The following is a 19,539-nucleotide window of genomic DNA, read 5'->3' as shown; positions in this document are numbered from 1 at the left end:
TCACCCTACTGAGTACACAATTAGTGATATATCACTCGTTCTATCGATGAAAAATATATTGAAACTGTATCGGTGGGTGTGTACAGCCAATATGTCTGAATTACGTCGTTCACATATCCTTTTAATCAGCAGAAGCGGCTTGTGTGTCCTAGTACATCACTTTGCAAATAAGACGCATTTCAAGGGGAAACGTTGCACAAAAAGAAGCTCGGCACTACAGAGTCACACGGCTCTCGCACATTGTGTAACGTGACTTGTAGCGCATGGAGTATAGATGTATGTGGACACATCTGTACTAGAAAAGCCTCTTTTTAATACTTCACTTTTAGTAATATGCAACACCCTTTTTGTTGTTACAATACAAGTGGATCATAATTTGTGCCTATACAGTAAGAGAAATGGTAGAATGAGCTCATAAATCAGATGTTTTATTTGACTATAGGTTTATAAAATGGGTTAGAGTGTTAAATCAAAATGCTTAGAATAAATTAAAAAGAAGATTGATGTATAAATGATAATAAAAGAGTAATAATGCTGGGCATCCACTATACAATTATCTGTCAGATATCTGTCTGGTTGGAATGAAAACCTGGTAATGTATGGGAGCAAATGACAATCGTCCATTTGCTCACAAACACAGTAAAATAGCCAAAGATGGTTGTTCAGATAATTTTTTTTAAAACGCACAAATGTAACCAATTTGAACAATTTTTTTTTCCTTTTTTCAGTGTTTAAAACCATATGATCGACTGTCATTTGCTCCCATACATTACCAGGTTTGCATTCCAACCAGCCAGATTGGACAGATATCTGATAGATAATTGTATAGTGGATGCCAAGCTTTAGCGTTCATTGTATGTACAACTTATTGTATAGAATGTGTATGAATGTGTGGTTTGTGCTCCTCCACGACCAATGGCACATGTTATAAAAGGAGGTGACTGTATTAGAATGCAGTACCCACCCCCAGAGTGCTCACCTCTAAATTCCCAGCGCCACACGTCTCAAGAGCAGCATCTCTAGGGCAGTTCCCGGCGGCATCTGGTGTGCGGACAGTGTAGCCAGTGAAGGCTTGGCCTGGACATTACTCCCTCATTGGAGGTTGGGCGCCATGTCAGAGACTCTCCCCGAGGCTGTGGTGGACAACGGCGGGCAGGGCAGACACAAGGGTGCCAGGCAGCTCAAAGCAGCAAGGAGGCGGTGAGACGGAAAGAGCCAGCCGTGGCTGTCATCGGGAAGACGGATTCGTGTATATGCCTGTTGTGAAGCAGGATAGTAATCCACTGCAAGAAGGCTCTAATAAACCTACAGCTGGTGAAAATCGAGTGTTAAAGCAGCGGAGACTGGACTGCAAGGAAGAGGTGGCGAGAGACCAATTAGGATGATAGTAGTCACTATGAATTATACTTCAGCTGCAGTTAAATTAACAAAGGGAGAGGGGTCCCACCAATAAGAGAGCTACAATACTATAGTATAGCGCTTACCTATTAACATACATTAACTCCTTGAAAGAGTCGGGGGGAAACAGTGGCAGTACTATTAGTGTGGGTACGAGAACTCCTCTGGTCCATTTGGGACACAGCAACGTATGTATGTATATATACATATATACACACACACACACACACACACACAAATAAAGATGAATGGCGGCACTCACGGGTCTTGCAAAGATAAGAATACACTGACACCTGTGTCAATCCTGCTCGACGTTTCAGTCAGAATAGACTTATCGAGAAGTCTATTCTGACTGAAACGTCGAGCAGGATTGACACAGGTGTCAGTATATTCTTATCTTTGCAAGACCCGTGAGTGCCGCAATTCATCTTTAGTTGTGCATGTGCTGTTCCTTAGGGAACATTGTGGAGGGCACCAGGGCATTTCTAATGCCAGATGTGGAGTGCCACACATACATACATATACACACACACACACACACACACACATGTATATATATATATATATATATATATATATATATATATATATATATATATATATTCCAATAGATAGCAGCATTCCTGCAGGCTTGTAAATAAAGACACTAAGCACGTAGAACTCCTATCAACAGATATTACTCCGTCTTCAGGATAGTCAAAAAGTCATGTGAAAAATACAAACCTATATATAGAAACACATACACTCACCAAATAGCATCCACCTGCGACCGACGCCACGCAACCAGACAACACTGGCATGGCTATGGAGACAAAATATAAACAACACAGATCACCAATTGTGAATACACAGAATATATTGTGTAAAGAATAAAACCATAATGTGGGGAGCCAGTGCAGACACATAGCTATCACATATATTAGGTTATACCATCCTATCATTTTTACTCATTAAAATTGGAGAGGTAATATGACACTATGCACGTTGTCTCTATATACTACATTATAAATCTGGATAGCACTTTAATGTTACAGAGATTATCCCTTTAACAGTAAAAGTGCTGTCCAGATCTATAATGTAGTGTATAGAGACAACGTGCATAGTGTCATATTACCTCTCCAATTATAATGAGTAAAAATGATAGGATGGTATCAAATAATAAGCCGAAGGTCGCATATCACTTTTACTGTTAAAGAGATTATCCTAATAATCTAAATATACTGTATGTGATAGCTATGTGTCTGCACTGGTAATGGCTCCCCACATTATGGTTTTAGGCTTTAGACAATATGTTCTGTGTATTCACAATTGGTGATCTGTGTTGTTTATATTTTGTCTCCATAGCCAATTCAGTGTTGTCTGGTTGCCATGACCGCGCTTCCGCAATACGCGCCTCCATTGTGGCATCATTCACAGGACTCCAGAGATGACGCAAACCCAGAAGCTGCCGAGCTCCACGGGCGTCGGTCGCAGGTGGATGCTATTTGGTGAGTGTATGTGTTTCTATATATATATATATATATATATATATATATATATATATTTGTAATTTTAATATGACTTTTTGACTATCCTGAAGATGGAGTAAATTCCAAAAAGTTGATAGTTCTATGTACTGTGTATCTTTATTTACAAGCCCGCTGGAATGCCGCTATCTATTGGATATTATTTTATTATTGAGCTGTGCACTGCGGCATTTGTTAATTGGTTATAGGAGTGCCAGATATAGATAGATAAATAAATATTATATATATCTCTTTATTAGTCTGGTGTGTGTAGTGGAGCATAAATTGCTAATCAAGTTAGACTCAGTTTGACCTATACAATATGTATAAAAGTATATAGAAAAATATTACCTACCCACATACTCCAGAGCAGATGCCCACAATTCCGGTGTGGATACACCCAAGCCTGCAGTTGCCTAAACCTGCTTTAGCAGGTTTTACATATTGCCAACCATTCAATAATACTGTTTCAGCAGTTACTAAGACTAAGGAGCCTCTAGGATATCATCAATACTTTATTGAGTCTTTAGTCACCAAGTGAAATCATTACAAGGAAGGGATCACAGGAGCCGAGAACTTTTACCTCTGCATTCATGACTATAGTACTTCGTAACATACATCTCATTCAGCTCACCAAAGCCTAACAAAGGGGTTACTAAAGAAGGATCCAGTAGGGGACAGAGTTAAGCAACCGAAACTTATGAACAGTGAACAGTTAGTGAAGTCTACATTTAGCTCTCACCTGGACAACTTTTTTTGTCAATTTAACCTATGTTACATCCATAAAGTTACCTAGGTTGAAATGGTCATTTGTTGTATAGAAAAATTATTTGTATGTACTCTACTCACAAATATTGTAATTTCAATGCAATATCATTACACTTCTAAACTGCAAAAAACATACATATATATATATATATATATATATACACAAAAAAATTATATATTATATATATTTTTTGTGTGTGTATGAGAGATATGGTGAGAACTTACCTTTGTTATCTCTCTTTCTACAAAGTCCATAGGGTCCACAGGGTGACCTTGGACCTTGGGGTATAAGTGATGCAGAGTCATCCGGGCACTTTACGCAGTACATTTTTCTCCCAGGATGCACTTGGGTCTCCCTCTATACCCCGCCCCTGGACAGAGGCACCTCAGTTTCGTAGCAAGCCAAAGGCGGATAAAAGAGAGAAGAAAGTCTGGAACACACAAGAATCACATTCTTACACAGAAGGAGATGAAAACCGGTGACCAGAGCGAAGCCCATCTGAAGCACAGGTGCGTCAAGGTGGGTGCTGCATGGACCCTATGGACTTCGTAGAAATAAAGATAACAAAAGATAAGTTCTTACCATATTTCTCATTTTCTACTTCAGGGTCCATAGGGGTCCACAGGGTGACCTTGGGGATGTCCCAAAGCAGTACCTTCAAGGGTGGTGACGCTCCTGCAGAGGGGAGAATCCGCCGCCCGAAGGAAGCATCCTGAGAGGCAAAAAGGTATCAAAAGCATAATACCTCAAAAGTGTCTGGACAGAAGACCAAGTTGCTGCCATACAAAGCTAACAGCTGAGGCGCCACGACGAGCTGCCCACGAAGGACCCACAGACCGAGCAGAATGAGCAGTAACAGAGGGCGGCACTGGAAGCCCCTTAAGAGTGTAAACCTCAGATCTCGTCATACGAAGCTATCTAGCCAAAGTTTGTTTAATGGCTGGCCATCCCCTCTTGTGGAAACCATAAAGGACAAACAAGGAGTCTGACTTTCGAAGGGAACTGGTATGGTCCAGATAAATCCTTAGGGCACGTACCACATCCAATGAGGCCTCACCTGCTCAGAGGTCTGGAGAATTAAAGGCCGGCACAATAATTTCCTCAATGTGGAAACTAGAAACCAAGGGCGAGTCCGAAGCACCGCCCTGTCCTAGTGAAAGACAAGAAATGGGGAACGGCAAGAAGGAAGCCCCAAATCTGATCCACCAAGTCCAGTACTTCATCTGGAGGACCCTGAAGGGCCCCCTTTGAGAAAGCCCCCACTATTTTCAGGGGCGAAACACGTCAGAGGGATCCCCAGCTATTACTTGTTGGCCAAGACGTCCATTTGCTGAAACCCCGATCATCCAGGACGCTGGTGTGCAGACCGCTGCTGCAAGACATTGTCCCAGCGGAGTGACTGCTGGTGCCAATATACACATCCAAGGCACCCGCAGCCGGGTCACGGCAAGGCGTTTCCAGGACACAGAGCATACCTGCGGGGTGAGCATCACTATAGACTGTCACACTCCAGGCCATTTCTGATTTTCACCCTCACGGGACTTCAACCGTATACAATATTCTTAAGAGGGTAATTGTCTGGCTAATTTGCATGATCAATATAAGTATATACTACACGTGGGACTTATACTTTAATATCTGCGGGAGTTCATCAAGCCATATAACCTGGATTTTACATCAGTACTAAGGAGTTGAGAGATCTAACTGATTGATGAATGATAATTAGAGGCAATATGACGTATTAAGTCCAAAAATTTGGTATTTTAAAAGTTATTATTCATGTATTATCATTTAATTAAAAAAATAGTATTTACGAATTTTGATTGAGTCCTGACAATTTCTACAGATTTTTTTCTGTTTTTGTCTGCCATCTCACATACTGTTTTTATTTTTCATTAGCGCAGAGATATGTCGTCTTTTTTCTTAGTGTTTGATTTTAGAATGCGTTTTCACAGGCTCATTTAAGTCTTTGCAGCTGGATTTATACAGTATGTCAGTCAATTATATTTGATAGTAACTCATTTATTCAAACTGATAAGCGCCGGAGTTTTTGCATTATTCCCTAAGGAGAACAGCCAAATCTCAAGGTGCCACAGGAGGGACAAAAGGGAGGCCGAATGCGAAGGACACCCTGTAGGAAAGTGCGGATATCAGGAAGAGGAGCAATCCTTCGCTGGAACCACACTGAAAGAGCAGAGACATGCACCTTCAGTGAGGTAAGGCAGAGACCAAGATCCAAACCCGCCTGCAGGAAAGCCAAAACTCTGGATATCTGAAATACCTGGGGGTCGTAACCTTTGGGATGACACCATTGAAAGTAGGTGTGCCACACCCTGTGGTAAATCCAGGCAGAGGCTGGTTTTCGCGCTCCGAGCATGGTGTTAACCACAGAGCTAGAAAATCCCTTGGACCTTAAGAGGGATGTCTCAAGAGCCACGCCATCCAAGCCAAACGACCCAAGTCCGGGTAAAGGCAAGGACCTTGAGACAACAGGTCCAGACGTTGAGGCAACAGCAACGGAGTGTCGATGGATAGACTCTGAAGATCTGACTACCAGTGACGTCTGGGCCACACTGAAGCCACCAGTAGAACAGTGCCTCCTTCTTGTTTGATCTTCCGAAGTACTCGAGGAAGAAGGGAGAATGGAGGGAACAGGTACACAAACTGGAAGATCCACTTGACTGAGAGCACCAACCAAGAGAGCCTTGGCGTCTCTTGTCCTGGTCCTGTACAGAGGAATAAATTGTGTAGAAGAAAGCGCAAATAGAATATTGATTTGATATATTTAATATAAAAAAATGTTAGACCTTAATGGTAAAAACAGGGGAAGAACCACCTGAATCATATATAAAGCCACAAAATAAGTACAAGAGCTGTATATATATTCAACAGTATAAATTTAAATTAAATTCACATATAAAATAGAATTGAATTAAATAATATTAAATAAAATAAAACACATGTATAATTGCTGCATATATATTGATCAAATTGTTCTATATATATCCTTTATGAGACAAAAGCCTCAATCCGATGTTATAGGTATACAATCATTCCCAAATGATAAAAGGATTCCTGTTAGATGAATAATATAACCACTTGTGCATATTGCACTAGTATTGGTTAATTGAACAATGGTATTGTGCACAATACTAGCTGACATGTTATGTAACTCCCAATTGCGCTCCGAAAACAAAAAGAGGGCAGTGTCCGGAATGCCTCTCTGATGTTGAAAAGTCACCGCACAGAGGGGTAATGATGATGATTTACACCGGGAATATAGCAGTCCTGAATAACCACTCAGTGTGGAGTCACCTAGCAGGAGCCATCTGACTGGTGTGTATATGCTTTCAATCGCCGCAGCAGTAAATGATCGCTGTTAGTCAGCGGTCGGGGCTCCGTGTAAGGGAGAACCAGGAGGAGAGCTGAGCCGAATATCAGCTGGATCTGCGGCTGTTGGTATTCCTGCCACACACAGTCGGAGCTCCGTTGAAGCCAAAATAAATAAGGAAATAAGTCTAACGCGTTTCTCAGCCTTCTTGTATCTGGCCGTTTCCTCAGAGACAATGAACGCCAAGATACAAGAAGGCTGAGAAACGCGTTAGACTTATTTCCTTATTTATGACTGAACTTCAGACGGAATATTAAGCACCGGCACAGGCTTTATTTCCAGCAGCCGCACACCAGCAAATACCCGGCTTATTTATTTTGGCTTCAACGGAGCTCCGACTGTGTGTGGCAGGAATACCAACAGCCGCAGATCCAGCTGATATTCGGCTCAGCTCTCCTCCTGGTTCTCCCTTACACGGAGTCCCGACCGCTGACTAACAGCGATCATTTACTGCTGCGGCGATTGAAAGCATATACACACCAGTCAGATGGCTCCTGCTAGGTGACTCCACACTGAGTGGTTATTCAGGACTGCTATATTCCCGGTGTACATCATCATCATTACCCCTCTGTGCGATGACTTTTCAACATCAGAGAGGCATTCGGAACACTGCCCTCTGTTTGTTTTCGGAGCGCAATTGGGAGTTACATAACAGGTCAGCTAGTATTGTGCACAATACCATTGTTCAATTAACCAATACTAGTGCAATATGCACAAGTGGTTATATTATTCATCTAACAGGAATCCTTTTATCATTTGGGAATGATTGTATACCTATAACATCGGATTGAGGCTTTTGTCTCATAAAGGATATATATAGAACAATTTGATCAATATATATGCAACAATTATACATGTATTTTATTTTAATATTATTTAATTCAATTCTATTTTATATGTGAATTCAATTTAAATTTATACTGTTGAATATATATACAGCTCTTGTACTTATTTTGTGGATTTATATATGATTCAGGTGGTTCTTCCCCTGTTTTTACCATTAAGGTCTAACATTTTTTTATATTAAATATATCAAATCAATATTCTATTTGCGCTTTCTTCTACACTATTTTTTGCTTGGGTTTATCCCATTAGAGTGGCTAGTCACCACTCAGAGAGCAGCAGTAGAATATTCTTTACTGTTAATCACAGCGCCGTTACTGTTCGTATTTTGTATCTGTACAGAGGAAGTTTGTGATTTTGTCGAGAGGCCATGAGGTCCACATTCGGAAGGCCCCACTTGTCCACTAGAAATTGAAACACTTTTTGGTGAAGAGACCATTCCCCGGGATGCACGTCATGACGGCTTAGGAAGTCCGCTTCCCAAATGAGAACTCCTGGGATTAACACTGGCTATATGGCCTTTCGCCCATGTCAGAATGCGCGACACCTCTGTCATTGCCACCTGACTTCGAGTCCCTCCTTGATGGTTTATGTAAGCCACGGTTGTGGCGTTGTCTGACTGGACTTGTACGGGTTTTCCGTGCAGGAGGAGTCTGGCTTGTTGCAGGGCCCTGATGATTGCCTGAAGTTAGAAATAGGTTGATCGGCTGTCCACAGTCCCTGAAAGGAGTGCGGACCTGTCACTGTTCCCCAACCCTGGAGACTGGCGTCCGTCGTCAGAAAGACCCAGTCCGGAACCCAAAATGGGCGCCCCTTGGTGAGGTGACCAGTCTGCAGCCACCAAGCAAGAGACAGACACACTTCCGGAGAGAGCACTATCGTTTGTGCCTTTATCTGATGGGGTAATCCGTCCCACCTGGAAGATCAATTTCTGCAGAGGCCGGGAATGAAACTGGGCATATTCCACCATATCGAACGTCGACACCATGGATCCCAGCAACTGCACAGCTGAGTGTATGGACACTCGGCATCTGCGCACTCGTGTTTGCAAAGTGGAGGAGATCTTTTCTGCGGTCAGAAAATTCCTCTGCAGTTGTGAAACCAACAGAGCTCCCAGATGGAGCATCCTTTGAGATGGAATCAGGGAGGCCTTCTTCCAATTGATCAACCACTCGTGCATCTGTAGCACAGATAGTCAGCTGTAGGTGGTGGTGGTGAAGTACCTCTGGAGACCCTACCAACAGCAAGGTAGTCCAGGTATAGTAACAGGCAGACCCCAGCCATTACTGCCATAATTTTTGTAAACACCCGAGTTGCAGTAGAGAGGCTACACGGCAGAGCCCGAAACTGGAAATGTTGTTGTGACACAGCAAACCTGAGAAAATGCTGGTGAGCTGAAGTAAATCGGAATATGCAGGTATGCATCCTGAATATTCGCCATAAAATCCCCAGGTTCCATAGCCAGTATGATTGAGCGTAGTGTTTCCATCGTGAACCGAGGTACCCTGAGGAATTAGTTCAGGGACTTGAGATTGATAGGTCGGTAGGATCCGTTCGGTTTCTGAACCAGAAAAGGCTAAAATAACAACCCGTTCCCCTCTGGGGTAATGGGACCGGTATAAGGACGCCTGCCTGAAGCAAGGACTGTACTGCCTCTTGAATAGCCAAGGCCTTGTTGGACAGGAGGCCGGTGCAGAAGAACTTTATGGGGAGGAAGTCTGCGGAAGGAGAGGGCGTACCCCTTAGAGACCACTTCTCTCACCCAGGTGTCTGTGGTAGTCTGAAACCAGTATTGTGCGAACTGAAGAAGTCGGCCTCCCACCCTGGGATCCCCCAGGAGGAGGCCCACCCCCATCATGCTGAGGGCTTGTCGTCAGGCTTGGAAGCCGGACGTATCGCACTCCAAGCCTGTTTCTTAGGCTTGGTATTTTTCTTGGTGGCTGACGGCCTAGGAAAGGACTGAGTTCTAACCTTACCTGGGGCTCGATAGGTCCGAAAGGACTGAGTACGAGACCCCGAAGTAGCAAGAGCAGAAGGCAGACAAGTAGACTTAGCCGCTGCCAACGTATGCACAATTTTATCCAAATCAGGGACAAACAAAACTTTACCGTTACAAGGTAAATACTCTAAACCCTTCTTGGAGTCCGCATCTGCCCTCCAAGAACGAAGCCACAGAAAGCGGCGAGCGCAATGGCCACAGCGGAAATCCTAGCATTCAATAAGCTGACATCTAAGGCAGCCTCATTAATATAAGTAGCTGAATCTCGGAGGTTGCCCACAAGATTCAACTGCTCCCCGGTAGCATCCGAAGACAAGGGACTTTTCCAAGGTGTTAGCCCAACACTTCATAGCCCGAGCCACCCAGCAGATAGCCATAGCTGGTCTGCATGCGGCGCCTGAGAGGGAATAAATGGATTTCAGGCAAACCTCCACCTTCCTATCAGTAGTATTCTTCAGTGACAACATGGAAGGCATTGGGAGGGTTGCGCTTTTTACCAAGCGCATAACATGGAAATCCACCGCTGGTGAAGTTCCTCATTTAGTAAAATAATCAGCAGCAAAAGGGTAAGCATAGGACAGATGCTTCTGTGGCTGGTAATGCTTTCCAGGTGTTTTCCATGCCACCTCCAGGTGGTCCACCAGTTGGTCAAAGAAAATATAGCAGTTGCATGAAAAATTCATGTTTGGACTTAGGTGCTGGAGGTTCGTCCACCTCTATGATTAAGGCTGCCCGCACAGCTTGTATCAGACCCAGAAGTTAAATTTTAGACTTGGCCTCTACCTCCCATGTAGGGGACTCGGAGTCTGAGACTTCCGGGAGCAGCCCATCATCAGATGACAGATCATCATCATCATACAGAGTTGCCACCGTCTCAAGCTAAACTCTTTTATCCAGTCTACTGAGGGGTGCCTACCCCTGTCGCACCTCAGCTACACTCTAATGCATTGGGAATCGTATTAACCCACTGGGAGGACAACACCTGCATGGGTGTAGCTGGTTGAAGCAGACTTTGAGAGGGCATAAGCTGCTGATGTGTAAACCCTAGAGCGGAAAACACAGGAGGCCTGCTAAACGTCCCACAATGACCATCAGTGCTTGTGCAAAGCACGCCCAAGAGGGCTCCAGCAAAGTGGCAGAGACCGTAAACAGACCTGGAGGAACATAGCACCTCAAACATAATTCCTCAAGGACCATGTCTCCCACCCATAATTCTGCTGTAAACCTTTTACATACCAGCCAAGCGGGAGCCAAACTTGGCATATCACTCTCACTACCAGATATGGTGAAGAGGATACCAGTATACTGTATGTGACCCACCACATACAGTAAAAAAAAAAACAGACTGAGGTTGTACCCTGACAACACTTGTTATGAGGGCACAGTGAGAAAAAAAAAAAAAAGACACAGGGAAAGTAAAAATGGCTGACAGAAGAAAGTGAAACTCAGACAGACAGCGCTAGCATGCAGTCACATACAATGCAGAACAAACAACACCTGCACTTAATGGCACTACCAATCAACTACGCAGACTTAGCGTCTGGTAGGATATAGTGCCACATACACTGACCAATTCTAGTAGGAGAGGTATGTAGGGGGACCCGGGCTCCGCACCCTCTGTGTGATCTGCGACTTCAGTCAGGAGAAAAAGGCAGCCGGAGACCTCAGAGGGGGCGGATCCCCGCGCAGCGACCCAACTCCGGCTGGACACCCAACGAAACTGATGTGTCTCTGGCCCGGAGGCAGGGTATAGAGGGAGACCCAAATGCATCCTGGGAGAAAAATTTACTGCATATGGTGCCCAGATGTCTCTGCATCACCTATACCCCAAGGTCACCCTGTGGACCCTGAAGTGGAATACAAAATATATATATATATATATATATATATATATATATACATAAACACACATACACACACACACACACACATACATACATACACATACTCTTTCTCAATACATACCACTGTTATGCATCATTTACCTGTGTAAGGTGAAGTGAATTGCTTTAACATTAATTCAATTTCTGAAAAAAAAAAAAGAGAAGAAAAAGGGCAAAAGGTATAACTATTGTTTTAGGACACATCACAAAGTACAGAGGGTTTGGGCTTACCCAAACAGGCCCACATAGAACTCTCATAGCTTGGGTGGAGGCACTAAATCTGTTTAGAAAATACCCCATACTCGCATATTTCATATTCAAGTTGTGGAAAAGGGGTTACAACTATGTATTAAAAAGGTGTGAAAATACAGCCAGCGATACAATTTTAGTGAAAGTTAAAATGTATAAAAGTGATCTAAAATAAACAATTCACTATCCACACAAAAGCACCAAATATTTCGGCAGATAATGCTAGAACACATTCTTAATAGTCATCAACAATATATGCAGAGTCGTGTTGCACTAGTGTGTCCACTGGTAGGTGCTATAGGGTTAGTATATGGATTCCATTTACCAGTATTTGTTAGTATCCTCTATATATTGTAAAACGCTTATTTCTGTGAAACAATCATTGTGGCAATCTTATCAAAAAGTCTTCTTAAGGTGCGTACACAGTACGATCAAAACAGAGATAACGGTATCGCTTACTGACCGACCTGTACTTTCCCGGTGTGCTGGATGATAGATATCGATCATCCAGCACACCACCAACGACGGGCAGGTGACCTACGATTGCGGGTCCCTACGTAACCTGGTCGATATCAACCAGGTTGGCATGCATGGGCGATAGCTTTATCACCCCCTTGGTTTAGCCTTTAAAATGGTTGTTTCTTTAAAAATACAGGGAGACTTGCACAGATCCCCGCTAACATCGTAAGACCACAACCCATTACATTTAGCCCATCATGGTAGAGCAGTGGTTCTGGTCCTCAACCCTCAAGTTCTCCCAACAGATCATGTTTTGTGGAATTCTGCATGTGGAAGCAGGTGGTATAATCACTGACCCAGCAAAATAAATCAACTCATCCGAGCATTAAAGAGATTCACAAAACATGACTTGAGGTGATACTTGAGGACTGGATTTGAGAACTCCTATCTGAGAATAGAGGGGGTGATTCAGTTTAGAACGTAATTGCAAAGCTGCACACTGCTGATATGCAAATATAGCAGGAGATGTATGACCCCCTGCTGCATTTGCAATCCCAGCACTGCGACTGAGGGTGCAGGCTTGGTTCAACATCGGGCGCTGGCAAGCGGAGTAAAGGTGCGTACACACGGTACGTTATCTATGATAACGATACATTTTTATGCAGCAAACGACCAACGATGCGCCAGTCCCGCATGGACGATAACGATACGTCTATGGTCGTCCGTGCACGCAGGCCAATTTGGACGATATCATCAAGATTTGCCTGTTAAGAGATGTGGCAGGGTGACTTCACTGAAAGATAGATATCCCTCAGTGTGTACGCCAAATATCGTTTGTCCTGCACTACAGATAGTTGAAGGAAAATTGTTCAACAATTTAATTGAATATTTAGTATGCAGCTTAACGCTGCATACACGGGACAATTCTCCTGAACGATATCGTTCAACGGTCAATCGTTCACTGCACAAAAATGAACGATATGAACGATTGACCGTTCCCGCATGAACGATAATATCTTTCGTCTATGCATGCAGGCCAACTTGGACGATATCGTCAACTTTGCCTGTTCAGAGATGTGGCAGGATGACTCACTGAAAGATATCTTTCAAGTCGTTGGTGGTACAGATCGTACAGTGGGCCTGATTCAAACCCGGATGCTAAGCTGCGATCGCTAAGGGCGATTGTCGCTCGTCTGCATCGAAGTGCGCGTGCCAGTCACTGTGATCGGGAATTGTGCGCTCGTAGAACAAAGACTGAGCGATACCTTGAGTGACAGATAGTGCCATTTTGTGGGTGGTAACAGGGGAAGGTGCTTGTGAACGGGGGAGTGGTGGGGCGAACGCAAGCGTGTCTGGGCGTAAAAACGGTGTTTAAAGGGCATGCGTCATTGTACACATCACCTGGTTGTATTTCAGTCAGTACTGATCGCAGTGCTTGCGGCGGGGTAGGGTCTACCTCAAGCGCTGCGTGCAGCTCCGATGGCTCTCGATGTTACCGATTAATCATACACTTCCTGGAGATGACGTGTGTTAAGAAAGGAAAGTGGGCGTCTTTATACACCAGAGTACGCTCACTGCCGTCGCTCTCTGAGACAGAGGGCGTCCTTACACCACACAGTGCGATCGCAGAAATTGCATACCCGGCCTCTTTTGGCAGCGAGCGATCGCGACTTAGCATCCGGGTCTGAATTAGGCCCAGTGTGTATGCAGCTTTAGTCTCGCCTTACTCAGGCTGGCCATTTTGCGAGGCCAATAAACTGGACGCAGCCCCTGGCCTTGGCACTCCCAGAAAACACATACACGCCCCCTTTTACGGGGAGGGCCGGCCATCCTTGCTGCCACACCACCCCTTAAATGCCTGTTTGTCAACCAGGCAGAGGCATAGAAAGGTCTGCGTGCAATCAGGCAGTACCCATTCTGCACACGAGCAGATTCCCGATAATCAGGAATCTGCATTTAGCTGAATCAGCCCCATAGTCCACTAAGGTGTGAAAATGTGGTCCCAACTCAATAGTACACTGCAACATTAGTTAAAACTTAACTTTCACTATGTCAACTACAAATACGTCATGTGGTCGCAAATATTTAAAGTTAGCTAAATGTAAAAGCATGGTAAAGTTATAATATATATATATGATGCACAAGAGGACTGGCACTCGTTGCTACTAATGGAGTTATTGTTGGGTACCCTCAGCACATATAAAATACGCCAAGAAACAAAACTGCTGTGAGTGTTATTTACATGTCTTGTTTGTCATCTTCGATGTCAGTATTGTATATTTGGCTGCCTTGATAAAAGAGCGCAGCTCTGAAACGTCGGCAAGATTATTGCCAAATATATACCTTTTTACAGCAACCACCTTGGAGTGCCGCAGTTTTGTTTCTTGGCGTAATATATATAATTCAAGTTGTGTAGGTCCTTCATGTCTGTAATGGTTAAAGAATGATATTGTGTGGTTTCATTTAATAGAATACATGTCAAAGTCCAAAGAGTGTTAATGTAATCACCGCAGAATTCCTGCTAAGCTATTTTGGCAGCTTCCTGACCTAATTGCCCTGCTGAAAAGTGCTGTCCCCACCCGAAAGAGGTTTGGGGTGATACAATCACTTGCGAGTGAAGAGCATCTATTCACACTGTGGGGAGAAGTTGGGGGCAGACCAGCATCTTTGTGAGTGCTGGGCACGCCCCCTACAGTGGTGTTAAGGGGATGCGTTTCAAGGCAACAGCCCCTTTTCAAGTGACCACGCCCCAATTCCGGGCACGTGCAAAGTCCCCTTCTTAGATAGCTGCCCTGCCTTCCCTATAGTGGACACTACGCTGTATGTATTTACAAATACATTAACCAAGTAGAATTAGTTAACACCCTAAGTGTGCATTATATTAGTTACACCAGCTAGTGATCACAGTAATTATAGATCAATCCGTGTCAGTTTTGATAACCTGACCATAAGCCCAACGATGCTGATCTATCAGGAGATATAGCAATGTTAATAACTGGAGAGCAAATTAATATACACTATAATGTATATAGTTATCAATAAATAATACAATTTAACTTCTATTAGTACACAGTAAAATATACAGTAGCACCATGGGTGGGATTCTAAAAAGTGGCCAGGAGGTAATTCTTTCGTGTGCATGACCTGTCCCGCGCTAGTCCTGACGGCCACATTCTCACGCCCTAATGCACTGGATTAGTAGCATAAGTGTATTCTCCCATGCTAAGTGCCGGGAACGTCCCAGTAATGGTTTGCCCAGGACTTGCGACCAGCCCCAAAGCCCTACTTTATGCTCGCACCTCAGGAGGCTGTGAACACCCACAATAAGAGCAGCCTCGGGACTGGTCGCCCAAAACAATTAAATGAGCTCCCAGACAGGAGCTAATTCTCTCAAACAATTGAATTGTCCCCTAAGAGTCTGAACAAATTACTAAATAATATTGTTATGTATTTGAAATCCTGAATCATTTCCAAGTACCAGTATTAATATATAATCTCTTATGAATGATATACAAGTGTTATAAAGTATAAAAAAAAAAAAAAAACTGTAGGTAGCAAGGTGTGTGTGTGTGTGTGTGTGTGTGTGTGTGTGTGTGTGTGTGTGTGTGTGTGTGTGTGTGTGTGTGTGTGTGTGTGTGTGTGTGTGTGAATCTAGGTGAAAGGTCACCTGTGGAGAAAAAGATGAGGGCGAAATATGGGTGAAAGTATAAGAAAGGTTCACATGGTAAATAAGAAAAAACAACTAAAAACAAAGAATTTAATTTTCAAGATTAATAGAAAGTTAGGGCCAGTCTCAGACTGGGCCACCGGGGATTCGGTGAAATCCAAGGTGGGCCCCAGTGATTTGTAGCCACGTCCTCTATCACAGGAGGGCATGGCCTATGGCGCTATTTGTATAGCAGCCTGCAGTACAACTGCTTGCCGGGCAGTCATGAAGGCTGTGACTGACCCAGCCAGCAGCTACATGCAGAGAGGACCAGACTCAGACTCAGCACTTCAGTGCACTACTGGGTAATAAATCCCAGTAGTCTTTGCAGAGGGGGTCGGAGGAGCATGTGCAGAGCTCTGATTGGAGCTCAGCACATGCGTCTTGAACTCAGAGATCAACAGGTGGCATAAATTGTGGGCACTAAAGTGTGGTATAATGTGGGGCATGGGCACTATAGGTGGCATGTGTGGGCACTACTGTGCAGCATAATGTGGGGGGCACTGTGTGGCCTATTGTGGGGGGCACTACAGCATGGCATAATGTTAGTACATGTGTAGTGGTCTCATTTACCCACAACCAAGAGTTACTGGGTAGCTCACCACTAATTCTGACTCCTCCATGCTTACCACTACCTATCTGCATTACCCCCTGACCCCTCCTTCCCAAACACTCTCTCTGCACTACCTCCCTGACCCCTCCATATTCACCACTACCTATCTGCACTATTCCCTTGACCATTCCATACATAAAACACAGGCTCTGCATTCATGTCTTGATTTATGTGGACTTTGCATCGGGCAGAAAGAGTATTAGCCCTAATTTTGAATCTATATAGGTATAGATTCAAAATTAGGGTATAGGGGCGAAAGGATCACTACATGCCATAGTACTGATCCTTACAATTGTTTCTGTATAGACCAATTAGCTCATGTGAGAGTTCCCTCTCTGCCCTGCCCAGTCTAAATGTTATTCCATGCAGATTAATACATATCCCATACATTGTCATAGGGGTAAAGTAATGGAATGATATTCAATGCCATTTATAGCCTTCACACACATCATACGAGTTAAGGGGCCTAAAGCTGGGTACACACTAGACGTCTTGCAAACAATGCAATGTCATCAACAATTTCCTTTGAACTTCCTGGAACTCCTGGACAAATGATATGGTGCATACACACTGTGCAAGCTTACCAACACCCAAACGATATATTGTGCGTAGTTAACAATTTCCAAATCGTTTACCATATATAGTTTGCTCTCCAAAACACCCGACGAGCATCTTAAAAATTTCTGCTAAATTTAAATAATGGGCTGTACTATCTTGTGCAGTGGTGTCGAACTCAGGCCATCCAGCTGCAGTGGAACTACACATCCCAACATACACAGTTTTGCTATTAGGGCATGCTAAAACTACTGTGGCAGGGCATGCTGGGATGTGTAGTTCCACTGCAGCTGGATAGCCCGAGCTTGATACCCCTGATCTAGAGGGTATATAAAGCAGATGCCATGTTAAATAAAATAAAAAAAATGTGGTGGAGTCCCCCCCCCCTAAAAGCATAACCAGCACTGAACTTTTCAGAGCCAATCCTGGTTGTGTAAATACAGGGGACAAAAGGAGTAGGGGGTCCCCTGTATTTTCCATAACCTGCATCAGACTCTATCAGGGGTGTATTGCCACAGCCAGGGGAACCCTTTCACCGGGTCCCCCAGCCAATACATTATTGGGCTGACTAGCGGTCAGGTATAAAGGGGTCCCCCTCTCTAGGGCACCCCAGGCCTGGGCTGAAGGCCCGGGGCTATCCCCAGTCGGAGGGTGGCGGGTTGATTGTGTAAAGTGTAGTGTAAAAGATAGTTGTATTAAAATTGTCTTTTGCTGGCGAGCTACAGATCCCAGCAAGCTTCCCCCACATGCTGGTACTTTGTGAAGCACAAGCATGCTGGGCATTAAGGGCCCGCTGGTACTAGTAGTCAGATTTTTCTTCAGATCTAAAAAAAAATCGTTGAATCGTTCATATCTGAAGGAAAATCTGATGTATGCAACGATGAAGAATGCGCGTTCCCGTTTGTCAGATAACGATATCTGACATCTGATGTGTTTGCAGCCAGTTTTGGACAATTTCCATTCATTTTAACACAGTCAAAAATCATTCAATCATTTGCAAACAGTTTACAAATAGTTCAATCGCTCATCTGACCGTGTGTATACACCTTAAGACTTGCAGGATGACCCGCGTTCTAATCTGCTCTGAGGGGGTGATTCAAATGATTCTGGGTATTGTAGCTCCAATCTAAAGTGACCAGGAGCTACACGTGTCCACATACATCGATTCTCTGTGTGCTACAAGTCGCATTACACATAGCGCGTGAGCGCCGTGTGACTCGGTGGCGCTGAGCGTTTTTTTGTGCAACTTCTACATTAAAATGCGTTTTATTCGCAAGTGATGCGAATAGGATGGATTTTAAGTGAAAAAGTCACACGGCATGGCACGACTAGAAAGGCTGTTTAACGTGCAAGGAGGCTAGATGTATGTGGACACATCAGTATTAAAATGTTATGCGTAATCAGCCTATGGTTGCACTTGTCGCGTATTTCTGCTTGCACCCTCCCTCCTGAGGTGCGAGCAGGAATCCACATAATGTAGGGCCTCGGGGCTCTAACTACAACGCACCCAGCAGTTAGGACAAGAGAAGCGGCTTAAAGTATATTCCTGTGCATTAGGACGCAAGAACAGGGCTGTCCTGGGAATTAAGTGCAGCTGGTCACAGAAGACAATTGGTCACTTTAGACGCCGTTACAAAATCCAAAAACAATTGAATCGCCCTCTTATACTGATAAACGAAATAATTGCATAATGCAGGAGACTACGCTATGGCTCGCAGGATAATCCCACATTGTTATTTATTCATTCTCACAGGGCTCAACAAATCCCGGGGGCCAGGTCGCCATGGCTTTCAGATTTTGCTGCCTGGCTACTAGATTTTGCAGTGAGGGAGGAAGCAGATCCTCATCAGCTCCGGCGGGGATTCATGCTTATATTATTGCGGTGCTCATATCATGCACAGGAGTGCATGTGCTGAGTGTCATCTGCGGTGACTGCTGTGCCTCGTCCGTCCTGGCCTGCGCAGACGACTCCTCTCCATCCTGGCCTGCTCCGATTCCTGCTTTCTGGCCCAGTCTACGCTGATCCTGTACGTCCCGGCTGTCTGTCTCCTATCTCCGGCTGCATAGAGCTCTCCAGTAGTAGGGCCTATACGTGGCCAGGGTTTGCGGAGCGGCTTCAGAGGGATAGTGGTGTGACCACGAGGGGAGGGGGTTTTGTTGTACTTTCTG

General features: G+C 44.2%; 1 protein-coding gene across 15 annotated transcripts in view; it reads right to left on the bottom strand.

Moving 5' to 3' along the window:
* Positions 1–19,539, bottom strand: part of LOC148473391 (uncharacterized) — a 56,071-nt gene that overhangs the window by 22,320 nt on the left and 14,212 nt on the right. For 5 of the 15 annotated variants that reach the window (XM_088459643.1, XM_088459644.1, XM_088459642.1 and 2 more), the window contains exons 2-3: positions 11,891–11,932; positions 980–1,311 (exon numbers count right to left, since the gene is read on the bottom strand). The exons of 2 other annotated variants lie outside the window; for them this stretch is intronic. The gene's annotated coding sequence lies outside the window, so the exon portion shown is untranslated. Of the gene's footprint in view, positions 1–979; positions 1,349–11,890; positions 11,933–19,539 lie in introns of all 15 variants that reach the window. 8 more of the 15 variants (XM_088459645.1, XM_088459650.1, XM_088459649.1 and 5 more) reach the window with 3 other exon arrangements.

This window comes from Taudactylus pleione, unplaced genomic scaffold, assembly GCF_031769625.1.
Source record: "Taudactylus pleione unplaced genomic scaffold, aTauple2 ptg000923l, whole genome shotgun sequence".
Classification (NCBI taxonomy): Eukaryota; Metazoa; Chordata; class Amphibia; order Anura; family Myobatrachidae; genus Taudactylus; species Taudactylus pleione.
This window is presented reverse-complemented; position numbering and strand designations above follow the sequence as displayed.